The following is an 11,272-nucleotide window of genomic DNA, read 5'->3' as shown; positions in this document are numbered from 1 at the left end:
TGGTTGGGAACACTTGGGTTCTTCTGAGCCGCTCTAAGGAAGACCGTATGCTGGATGTCCCACCCGCTGCGCTCCACCAAGGTGCCACTATACTCACAGCAGGAGCTCGTAAGAGCGAGTCGGTAGCTAAGATATAAATCAATTGGGACGTTTGGAACCTGCACACCCCAAAACTGGTACTGGATTCCAGCCCACACCCATCCTTTCAATGGTACCCTCCCCCTCAGCTCACCTGGTGGCAGGCATTCTTGAAGAGGTGGTCCACCAAAAGCCAGATCTCCTTGGCTGCTCAGTGGAGTCATCACCATCCTGGGGTACGATATCCAGAAACTGCTTCTCCTGGAGGTCCAATGACAAGGGGGACTGGCATGAGAGCCTGACAGAATGTGTGCCAGTATGCATTCTTTCCTTGCTCCAGCTGGGTGGACAAGTCTTGCCCTCTGAGGCCACAACTAGGGCTGGGCGATAGGTGGCTTTCAACACGGTGATATATCACTAGCTAAACATTGCAATACACCAATATATCACGATGTCTGAAATAAGATGGAGCTATGTAGAGGCATTGGCTGGCTTCACGGTTTCCCCCGCATTGTGATTTCGGCTGCCCCCTGCAGGAGGGCAGGGGAAAGCTGAACCGGCAGAGTCCACAGGGGCTGCAGGAATCTAAAGAAGCATTGTCTGGCTTCACAGTTTCCCCCCACATGGTGTTTTTTGCATAGTACACACACACACATCATGATTCGCAATATATTGCCAGGTCAGAAATTATGAAACCAGTCTCACTATCTAGACTTCAAGCTGATTTGAAAATATATCGCCCGGCCCTAGCCACAGCAAGCATCTCAAGTGGGGAAACAAAAAACTAAAAACAGCAACAGAACATGGATGGGCCTTCATAGGTTGATGGGCTGCAGCCCCAGCCAGCATGATGAGGTGAGGGGGTCACATGTTCACCACCCCTTGTCTAGAGCACATTGCAGAGGCAGGGGTAGAAACTGAGCAACAGCTGGAGCCCCAGCCCACGACTTTGTCTGGGCAATGCAGCACACAGCAGCTGGTGAACAATGCCTCCGGCCTCCTTCCCATCTTCCTCTCCAGGAATGTTCAGGGTGGTTATTTCTATCTCAAGCTACCACATTCAAGAGAAAGAGAAAGAGAGGAGGGGGAGCAAGAGAGCTTTAGGAGCACAGCAGTGGCAAGCAGCCCATCACTGAAAGGAGTTGGCAAGGATGGAGAATTTGATCCCCTCATCCCCAGGGCAGCTGTTGATTAGGACCCAGTTCATCCCCCCTCCCCCCCCCCGCCAATACTCCCCGCCCCTGTCTTGAGAGAGAGAGAGAGAGAGAGAGAGAGAGAGAGAGAGAGAGAGAGAGAGAGAGAGAGAGTGTATTGGTGTGGGGAATGACACATGCTGTATCAGAGTCTTAGTGCAAGAGTAGCTGGTGCATGCTAAAGAACACAGGAGCCTTGCTGGGTTAGATCAGCATTCTGTTCCCACAATGGCCAACCACATGCCCTTGGGAGTCCATAGGGACACGGGGACAAGAGCACTCTGTCCATCATGTTCCCCAGAAACTGGTAATCAAAAGCATGTGGTTTGTGATAATAGTGGCAAGAAATAGCCCTGACCGGAGCCACTGATCAACATATCCTCCATGATTCTAAATGTCTACAGCTGTCCAAATTGACAGTCACCACGGTCTCCTTGTGGCTAGGATAATACACCCAAGTTGATCTGATTTCGAGAGGAGTGACATTTCCCTGAGCCACCCCAAAGCAGCCACTACCGCTTCCCAAATGCCAGTGCTCAGGTGGTGAGAGTAAGCCAGAGTGGCACAGCCTGTGCAGCAGTTGCTGAGCACAGAGACAAGGAGAAAACTGGCTCTTGGGGCCAGAGGGGGCTGGCGCCTGCATCATGAGACTGGGCTTTCTGCCTCCCGTGCTGCCAATCGCATGCGGACCCAGAGTCAAGCAGCGATGGCAAATTCTGGTTTCGTCTCCGTTCTCCTCTGCCGAGTTCTACAAGGGCCACGTTGAGACTAGGGGAGAGACCAAAGCAGAGAGCTAGAGCCACCACCTGGACTGGATTTGAGTCAGAAGGCAGGCAGGTGCGGGTACCTGAGAGGAAAGTCCGGTTGGTGGGGTAGTGCCTGGTTTGCCCTAAGGGACCAGCTGCCACTGCATGGAGCAGCTGCTGATCGTTGACAAGGGCAACTCCATTTACGTGCCTTCGAGGCACATGCACACTGCCGCAAAGCTGGAAGGGGCACTGGAAGGGGCAAAAATGTCGTCCCCCCCCCCCAAGAGCACAAAAGCGTCAAAGCGGCATGGAAACAGCATCTCGACTCCCTCCCAGGAGCTTTGGCACCGACCTTTCAGACCTGTGGAGAGTTGGAGCAAGGAGTTTTGCAGGGAGGCTGCTGGTTTTCAAAAGGCCTTTCAAAAGGGCTTCCGGGAGTTTAGAGGGTGTTTGCAGGCTTTTCCAATGCTGCCCCCAATATACGCAATTTCATTTAAACGCACGGCACCTCGGAACGCAACCCCCGTGTAAACCTGCTTTGAGCCCGCTACAAGAACATCTAGAGGATAGCAAACCAACTGTTACCTTTTCTAGGAAGCCGTCTTCTCCCTGAGATCAGAGGAGGAAGGCAAGAGCAACAGACAACCAAGGGTGTTAATGGCACAGGCCCTGAGAAGAGTAAGAAACAGCCCGTTGGCTGAACAGTATCAGTGGCCCTGCGAAAGGGCAGGTGGGAGGACCAGAACCTGGGATGACTCAGTCAAGGCAAACAAAGGGCATGAACAGCACACAGGAAGCGGATGCACAGCTACAGAAGCTGAAGCTGAATGCAGCGGAGGACCCCCAGCCCCCACATTGCTGAGTGGAAGAGCAGCTGTTTTCCAAGCAGGCAAGCAGAGTGGGAAGGGTAGACATCCAGCACATGAACCTGCCAGGTAAATCAACCCCTTTCCCTACCAGGTCAATAAGTCTGGTGACGGGAACTCCGCCAAGCGGCTGCCTCATCCAGCACAAGGCTTCCAAGGAGGTCCCGAAGCAGCTTGGTAGGTAGCTCCCACCGATGGTGAGGAAATAGTCCTTGCCAGGGTCAAGGTGAAGGACAAAGATAGCCTCAATCTTCTCTTCCTTGCTGACGTACACATCCAGGGAAATGTCCACCGTCTCACCTAAAACGGGAGGAGGTCAGGTAGATACACTCTTGGGCACAGCCAAGTTGGCTTGTCTGTAAATTAAAAGTGAAGACGGTGAAGAATTGAACAGAAGGACACAATAGGAGGCTGCTGGATCAGGCCAACGGCCCATCTAGTACAGCATCCTGTTCTCACAGGTGTATGGGGCAAACCTTAACTTCAAGAATTAGGAGAAGAAGCGACTCAGTTCCCACCCCCACCCCACTTTCCTCTCTAGTCCTCCAAAGCAGCAGCTGCACAGAAGATGGTGACAGGATACTGGGGGGTGAGAGAAAGTGATCCTAACAAAAGAATATCAAAAGGGAAAGGATTTTTGCGCCCCCAATGTAACTTTCTTTTTTAGTTTACATTTCATTGAGTTTTTAAAGGTTTGGCTAGTTCTATATGTTCCCCAAGATATTTTTGTGCCTCCACAACATAAAAATACGATTATTTTTTTTTAAAGTAATTTTTGGACGGACTGCTCTCACTGGTTCCCTGCGATGCCAAAAGGTGTTTGGGGACCCTCCAGCATTGCTTGGCTTCAATTCATTTGTCTGTGTGTCTTTGTTTAAAGCTGGTCACACACACTTTTACACTTTGGGCTCAGCTGCTTTGACGTGTGGCCCTTGGAGGCTTGAGCATGGGGCAATGCAGCCCACAAATGTTAAGCCTCCCCTGCTCTACCAAACTCCCAAGGTTTGAGGGAGGAGGGTTGGGAAGAGGAGGGGAAAAGGAAGGCCTTCCCTAGATGAGCCTTGGGGTCCCTTTCCAACTCTACAGTTCTCTGATTCCAGAGAGAGACGCGCTGGGCTCCAAGTATCCCTCGCAGGGCTCAGCACGAAGCCATGCCTTCCAATACTGGCTGTCACTGAGCTTGGGGATAAAGGAGAAGTGGAGGGTGACCTGCCCGTTGTTTGTGATCTGGAACCTCTCCTTCTGCAGCTGCCGGAACTTCACATTCTCAAACGGAAACTGCAGAGCAAAACGGGGGGGGGGGGGGGAGGAAAGAGAGTGTTTGCCTTCAGCAGAGGCAAGGAAACGTGCTCCAGGGGGGAGTTTGTCCTTGGCCCCGGCCTCTCATTTAGGGGACTGCACATGCCACAGGTCCACGTGGGGCTCTCCAGATATTGCTGCACTTGCCACTGGCCATGTTGGCTGGGGATGATGGGAGTTGTAGTCCAGCATCTGGAGGGCACCACGCTGGCGACCCCTGGAGTCTTTGCCTGTGAGGAAGAGGAAGAGGCTGCCGCTCAGTGGAAGGGCATCTGCCTTGCATGCAAAGGTCCCAGGTTCTATCCCCAGCATCTTCAGGTAGGGCTGGGAGAGATCCCCCGGAAATCCTGGGGAACCGCTCAAGACTGAGCTAGATGGGCCAAGGCCTTCTTTCCCCCCTGGTCTTTTTGCAGCAAACCCTCTTTAAGGGGTTGGAGAGGATCCTATTCGTCCTTACCTCCCTCCAGGGAGGGAAGGAATTCGTTCTCCATCCTGTCCATCAACTGAACAATATCCTCAATCACTTTCCGGTACCGTCGGTCATCCACAACCTTCACCTATCGGGGGGGGGGGGCAGAGCACATTTGTTGGGGCTATGGACTAAAAAGGGGGGGCATGAGTTAAGAGCAGAAAGGCCTGATGCACCCCCTGTTCCCAGCCCTGAAAGAGGCAAGTACTGTAACTCTGAGAGCTTCCCCAGGATGGCAGCGGCTGTGACTTCCAGAGCCAATGGGCTGAAGCCCAATGCTCCAAGCCAAGTAGCACAGAAGCTCCATTGCATGAATAGAGCCAACGGTTAAGGTATACAGTTCAGCCCATGTGGTCTGCCATGCCTGCAGGAGCAGCGTGTACTCAGAACAGTGGAGAATGTAAGCCTAGGGATTTAACAGAGCCAAAACCTGCCCACTCATTGCACCGGAAGTCATTGGCCAAGGAGGAGCTCTGTGGAAAGGGGCCTGGTTGTTGGTCAGGGCCTGCCCAGATTCGAGGAGGTGCCACATAGCAGGCAACTAAAAAGCCTGAATAGACGATAGCCCTGGCCAGGGCAGGTGTTACCCTGTGAGGAAGAGGGAGCTGGCGGGCTTGTGGTCGCTCCTTTTCAATTCCATGTGGCTTCGGTAGCTGAGCTGATTCACGCTGCCTCCTCGCCAGAGGATTGGCTCACACCATGCTGGCACACGGCACTTCCCACTGCAAGGAGACAGTTGGACTGGCTGAGGCAACACACAAGGCTCACACAGTCAAACTTTGGCTCCACACACGGCCTGTGATCTTGACCACGGTCAAGAGCTGGAGATGATGGGGCTTGGGAGTCCAACTTCTGAAGGGGCGGACCTTGCAGGTGTGCAGGCATTTTGCCTCATGGAGAGAGTTGTCAGGAAATCAAAAGCTGCCTTCTACCAGGTCAGAATGAATTTCTGACCTCCCCCAGTTTGGATTCCTACATTGCAGGGGGTTGGACGAGATGACCCTCGTGATCCCTTCCAACCCCACAATTCATTAATTAAGTCTCCTCTGGCTGGCAGCAGCTCTCTGTGGCCCAATCCTTTTTCAGGTGGAGGTGCCTTTCAACTTGAGACTCTGCATACAAAGCATATGGCACACCACCAAATGATGATCCTTCCCCAAAGCAAGGGGCCCCGTTATTCTTGTTCAGACACTATTTTTTCAGTGACCCAAAAGACCCTTTCTGGCACCTGAAATGCTGCCCAAAGGAGCCTGCCGTTTTCCGGCTTCGTCACTACATGTTCCGCCTGTCCTTTTGATTTCCCCATTACCACAGCAAGAGCAATGAAACTAGCAGGCCTAGGTGGCTTCTGACAGTTGTCAAGAACCACAAGAATATGCCACATCCTGGATGGTGAGGCTCAATGGCTACTAGCCATAATGGCCAGAGAACATACTCCACCAAGAGAAGCAGTATGGCTTGGAGGAGGGGAGCGTGCTGTTGCACCCAGGTCCTGTTTGTGGGCTCCCCGAGAGGCATCTCATTGGCCAATGTGAGAACAGGATGCTGGGCCAGATGGACCAATGGCCTGATCCAGCAGGGCTGCTCTCATGCTCTTATGCCCTGGCAGACTCATCTTGAGAGAGCACCAAGTCTCATTCCCAGACTTCCTTGACACAAACAGGATTCTCTGCTTAAACACGCCATGAAACAGGATGCTGATTATCAGGACAAATGTGGGGGAAAGGCTGCTTGTGGAAAAGGAGCCAAAACATTTCCAGAGACTTTGAGCAGGGATGGCTTGAGGAAGACAACATATCACAGCCTTGCATTTCACAACTCGCCTAGCAGCCTTTGGCAACCGGGAATTCCATGCAAGCAAAGTGAGCAGGTGAAGGAGAGCTGGATCTCTCTCTTCCTCCGTGGCTTGGTGTCCATTCTGGCTGCAGAGGAAAGGAAGTCCGTCCAGCCCTCAACTCTAGCCCTCCTCCAACAGCTTGCTTAGCAGAAAGCCATGTTTAAAATATATGTTTTACTAGCCTGCTCAGGAGGATGGAAAGGCAGGACACTACTAGCATCTCAGCAGACTAGGAAAAACAAACAAGCCTTGCAGAAGAATGATTGAGAGGACTTACTTACAAAGGCTCAACTATCAAGCAGGATCTGTTTTAGAGTCGAATTTGTACGTCGGGATGAACTTGATCTCTCCCTCTGTGAAATCAGCAAAAGCTGTCTTTTGGGTACGCTGAATGTTTAGCTAAAGCCAAAAAGAAATCGCTTATCAGCAGAGAAGCAGAAGACCCCCTGTTGCCTGACAATGGAGTCTATTAACAGCCACTGTTGTGCTGGAAGACCAAGGTGAAGTACTAGTAGGTTAAAGGTAAAGGTAAAGGGACCCCTGACCATTAGGTCCAGTCGTGACCGACTCTGGGGTTGCGGCGCTCATCTCGCGTTATTGGCCGAGGGAGCCGGCGTACAGCTTCCGGGTCATGTGGCCAGCATGACTAAGCCGCTTCTGGTGAACCAGAACAGCACACAGAAACAGCGTTTACCTTCCCGCCAGAGCGGTACCTATTGATCTACTTGCACTTGGACGTGCTTTCAAACTGCTAGGTTGGCAGGAGCAGGGACAGAGCAAGGGGAGCTCACCCCGTCGCGGGGATTCGAACCGCTGACCTTCTGATCGGCAAGCCCTAGGCTCTGTGGTTTAACCCACAGCGCCACCCGCGTCCCTACTAGTAGGTTAGCCAAGTGCAAAAAAGGGGTATACCTGCTGAGATCCTATCTTATACCCAATTCTTAAAGGTACAGGATGCTTGTGCATTTTTGCCCCATGTCATCTTAAATTACTTTGCTGCATCACACGACAGGAAAATCCTCTAACTCAGGAGTAGCAGACACGTGGCCCTCACAATGCTGCAGAACTACAATTCCCATCATCCCTGATTACTGGCCATGATGGCTGGAGCCAACAGGAACTGCAGCTCAGTAACATCCGGCAGACCACAGGTTAGCTATACCTCCAATAGACAATCTTATATGTACCAATAATCCATACAAACTGTTAACAACCACCAGAATACACCCCCGACACTAAGAGCAACTGCAAAACCACCCTTTTGCATCCTACGTTGGCTCCCAGGACGTTTCTGAGCACAATTCTCAGTGTTGGCGCCAACCTTTAAAGCCCTAAATGGCCTCAGCCCTGAAAGAGTGTCTCCATCCCCATTGTTCAGCCCAGGCATCAGGGTCCAGCACCGAGGGCCTTCTGGCCTTTTCCTCACTGTGAGAAGCGAAGTTACAGGGAACCAGGCAGAGGGCCTTCTGAGTAGTGGCACCTGCCCTGTGGGACACCCTCCCGTCAGATGTCAAGGAGATAAGTAACTATACAGCCTTTAGGGAAGTTTTTAATGTTTTATGATGGTTTTGCATATGTTGGAAGTCCCCCCCTTGCCTTCCTTGCAGCATCCTTCTCAAAGGGCTAAGGCACGACTACGCTCACAGAGTTTAAATCCACCGTAAGGTGCAGCAATCAGGCCTGTTTCAACACAAAATACCAATGCTCCTTATGCCAAGTGGGAGAAAGGTCGTCAACATGATGAACACACAAACCTTGGAGAGAAAAATGTAAAACAAAAAGCACCAGCAATTTAATTGGACTTAATGGAAGTCTCTGCTGATAAGAACATGTGAGCAACGCAGATTTTCCAGACAGATGCAAAACCTAGAGCAGGAAACCTTAGACCTTTCGATATTGCTGGACAGCAGCTATGCTGGGGCTGATGGGAGTCCAACAACATCTGGAGCGTGTGCTGAGCTAGGAAAGCCCTCTAACTGGGAAACGGCAGAGCAGTCCTACTTATTCCAAGGCAACCCTCCAACTTAATTGGGACTTGCTTCTAATTCAGGTTGCACAAACCGGCAACCTTAAAAAGCATTTGTAGAAGTCGCAGTCATCCTATGTTATAGCTACACTTTGCTCCTAACTGCCTGAAAGTGGTTTCTCTAGCCTAGGCTGGGGTATCCCAGACAAAGGAAATAAACAGGGCAATATCCTAAACCACCACATATAACACAAAGATGTCTCTCACCTGGTCGTAGGTCAGAAGTCTCTGAAGCTCATTTTTAGTGATCAGATGACAATGCTGGAAAAAAGCAAAGCAACCACAGCTACAGGCTAGCTCACGGGGTCGGGGGTCGGGGGTCGGGAGGCAGCCTGCTGCCACTTCCTGCAATATGTAGTAAGACTGATAACTAGGATTGGGCAGTATGATCATATTAGGCTAGTGCTCTGTGAACTAGACTGGCTCTTGAACTGCTTCCAGGCCCAATTCAGAGCATCCCATTTGGCCTTTCAAGTGTTTCAAGGTTTGGGGAAAGGGTACCAGAAGAAGGCCCACTTATGTTTGCACTGCCTCTCCACTGACTAGAATCCCTTTCCCAGGGAACTCCTGCTCTTTCAAGCATGGCAGGGCCTTTTCAGTCATGGCACCCGACCTTTCAGAATAATCTCCCAAAGAGGTTCACCTGGCCCCTGCTTTGATGTCCTTTCAGCAAAGACTTTTAGAATTTCCCCTGGTTCTTGAATTCATGGGCAGGGCGCTTGTGGCCCTCCAAACCCTGCTGTAGTACACAGGAACATGGGAAGCGACCTTATATTGAGGCAGACCATTGACCCATCAAGCTCAGGACGGACTACATGGACTGGCAGCAGCTTTCAGGCAGAGATCATGCCCAGCCCTAGCTGCACACACTGGTGACTGAGCCGGGAACCTTCTCCATGCAAAATGGCCGCTCTGCTTTCGCGTTACTGCCCTTAACAAACTGCAACTCCCACCCCGATCACTGGAGAAGTTGCCCACATTTGCTATAATCTCATCTAATACATCTCTGCCACTCGGTTTATGTTGCTCTCTCCTGGCTGCTCTAGTAGAAACCTTAGTGGTGCAGCTGCAGCAGCAGGGATCGCCGACACTGCACCCTCCTGGTGTTGCTGAAGTGGAACTCTCATGAGCCCGTCAGCAAGGCCAATTCTTAGCAATTATGGGAATTTTGGTCAATCAACATTTGGAGAGCACAATGCTGCCTGCCATAAAGAAGGCTGATCACCGAAGAATTGATGCTTTTGAATTCTGGTGCCGGAGGAGACTCTTGAGAGTCCCAAGGACTGCAAGAAGATCAAACCTCTCCATTCTGAAGGAAATCAGCCCTGAGTGCTCACTGGAAGGACAGATCCTGAAGCTGAGGCTCCAAGACTTTGGCCACCTCATGAGTGGCCAATGGATCCAAACTACAAGAAAGAAGATTCCACCTAAACATTAGGAAGAACTTCCTGACAGTAAGAGCTGTTCGACAGTGGAATTTGCTGCCAAGGAGTGTGGTGGAGTCTCCTTCTTTGGAGGTCTTTAAGCAGAGGCTTGACAACCATATGTCAGGAGTGCTCTGATGGTCTTTCCTGCTTGGCAGGGGGTTGGACTCGATGGCCCTTGTGGTCTCTTCCAACTCTATGATTCTATGAGAAGAGAAGACTCCCTGGAAAAGACTCTGATGGATGAATGTATTGCCAAAAATGTTATTTTTGTTTCAGTCATTGCAAATTCTGGACAAGATGGACTGTTTCAAGAAGTGGCAGAAAGACATTTCTAGATTTGTCTGGCAGGGCAAGAAGCCCAGAATAAAATTTAAAATACTAACTGACGCAAAGGAAAGAGGTGGATTTGCCCTGCCAGACCTTAAACTTTACTATGAATCAGCAGCATTCTGCTGGTTGAGAGATTGGCTGCTTCTTGAGAACACAGACATTTTGGACTTAGAAGGTTTCAACAATGTTTTTGGGTGGCATGCATATTTGTGGTACGACAAGGTTAAAGCACATAAAGCATTTAAAAACCATATTGTCAGGAAAGCATTGTTTAATGTCTGGATAAGATACAAAGACTTACTGGAAAATAAAACCCCAAGGTGGTTGTCACCAATGGAAGCAAAGGCTCAGAAAAAACTCAATATGGAGGCCAAATGGCCGCAATATTGGGAAATATTGGAACAAGAAGGAGACAAATTGAAATTGCAGAGTTTTGAGAAATTAAAAGATAAAGTGCAAGACTGGCTTCATTATTACCAAATAAGAGAGGCCTATAATTTGGACAAAAAAAATGGCTTCCAGGTGGAAAAATCAAAATTGGAAACAGAACTGTTAGATCCCAAAACTAAGATACTTTCAAGAATGTATAACTTGCTGTTAAAATGGAATACGCAGGATGAAATGGTTAAATCTGCTATGATTAAATGGGCACAAGACATTGGTCATAACATTATGTTTGCTGACTGGGAACAATTGTGGACCACCGGTATGAAATTTATGGCATGGCATGTAATGCATTGAGAGAGAATATTATGAAAATGATATACAGGTGGTACATGACACCAGTCAAGCTTGCAAAAATATATCATTTGCCCAACAATAAATGTTGGAAATGTAAAGAAAATGAAGGTACATTCTTTCACCTTTGGTGGACGTGCCCAAAGATTAAGGCCTTCTGGGAGATGATCTATAATGAAATGAAAAAGGTATTTAAATATACCTTCCTGAAGAAACCAGAGGCCTTCCTCCTGGGCATAGTCGGCCAATTGGTGCCAAAG

The 11,272-nt window shown here is 50.0% G+C and overlaps 1 pseudogene across 1 annotated transcript in view; it reads right to left on the bottom strand.

The window, feature by feature from the left end:
* Window positions 1-223: 223 nt before the first annotated feature.
* Window positions 224-11,272, bottom strand: part of LOC309361284 (inositol polyphosphate 5-phosphatase OCRL-like) — a 65,474-nt pseudogene continuing 54,425 nt past the window's right edge. Inside the window, exons 7-14 of the transcript in view lie at window positions 8,725-8,778; window positions 6,787-6,890; window positions 5,242-5,376; window positions 4,632-4,742; window positions 3,999-4,164; window positions 2,978-3,186; window positions 2,606-2,629; window positions 224-339 (exon numbers count right to left, since the gene is read on the bottom strand). The product of the transcript in view is annotated as an inositol polyphosphate 5-phosphatase OCRL-like (transcript). The remainder of the gene's footprint in view (window positions 340-2,605; window positions 2,630-2,977; window positions 3,187-3,998; window positions 4,165-4,631; window positions 4,743-5,241; window positions 5,377-6,786; window positions 6,891-8,724; window positions 8,779-11,272) is intronic.

The sequence above is a fragment of the Podarcis melisellensis genome, assembly GCF_964234715.1.
Source record: "Podarcis melisellensis genome assembly, chromosome: W".
Taxonomy (NCBI): domain Eukaryota; kingdom Metazoa; phylum Chordata; class Lepidosauria; order Squamata; family Lacertidae; genus Podarcis; species Podarcis melisellensis.
This window is presented reverse-complemented; position numbering and strand designations above follow the sequence as displayed.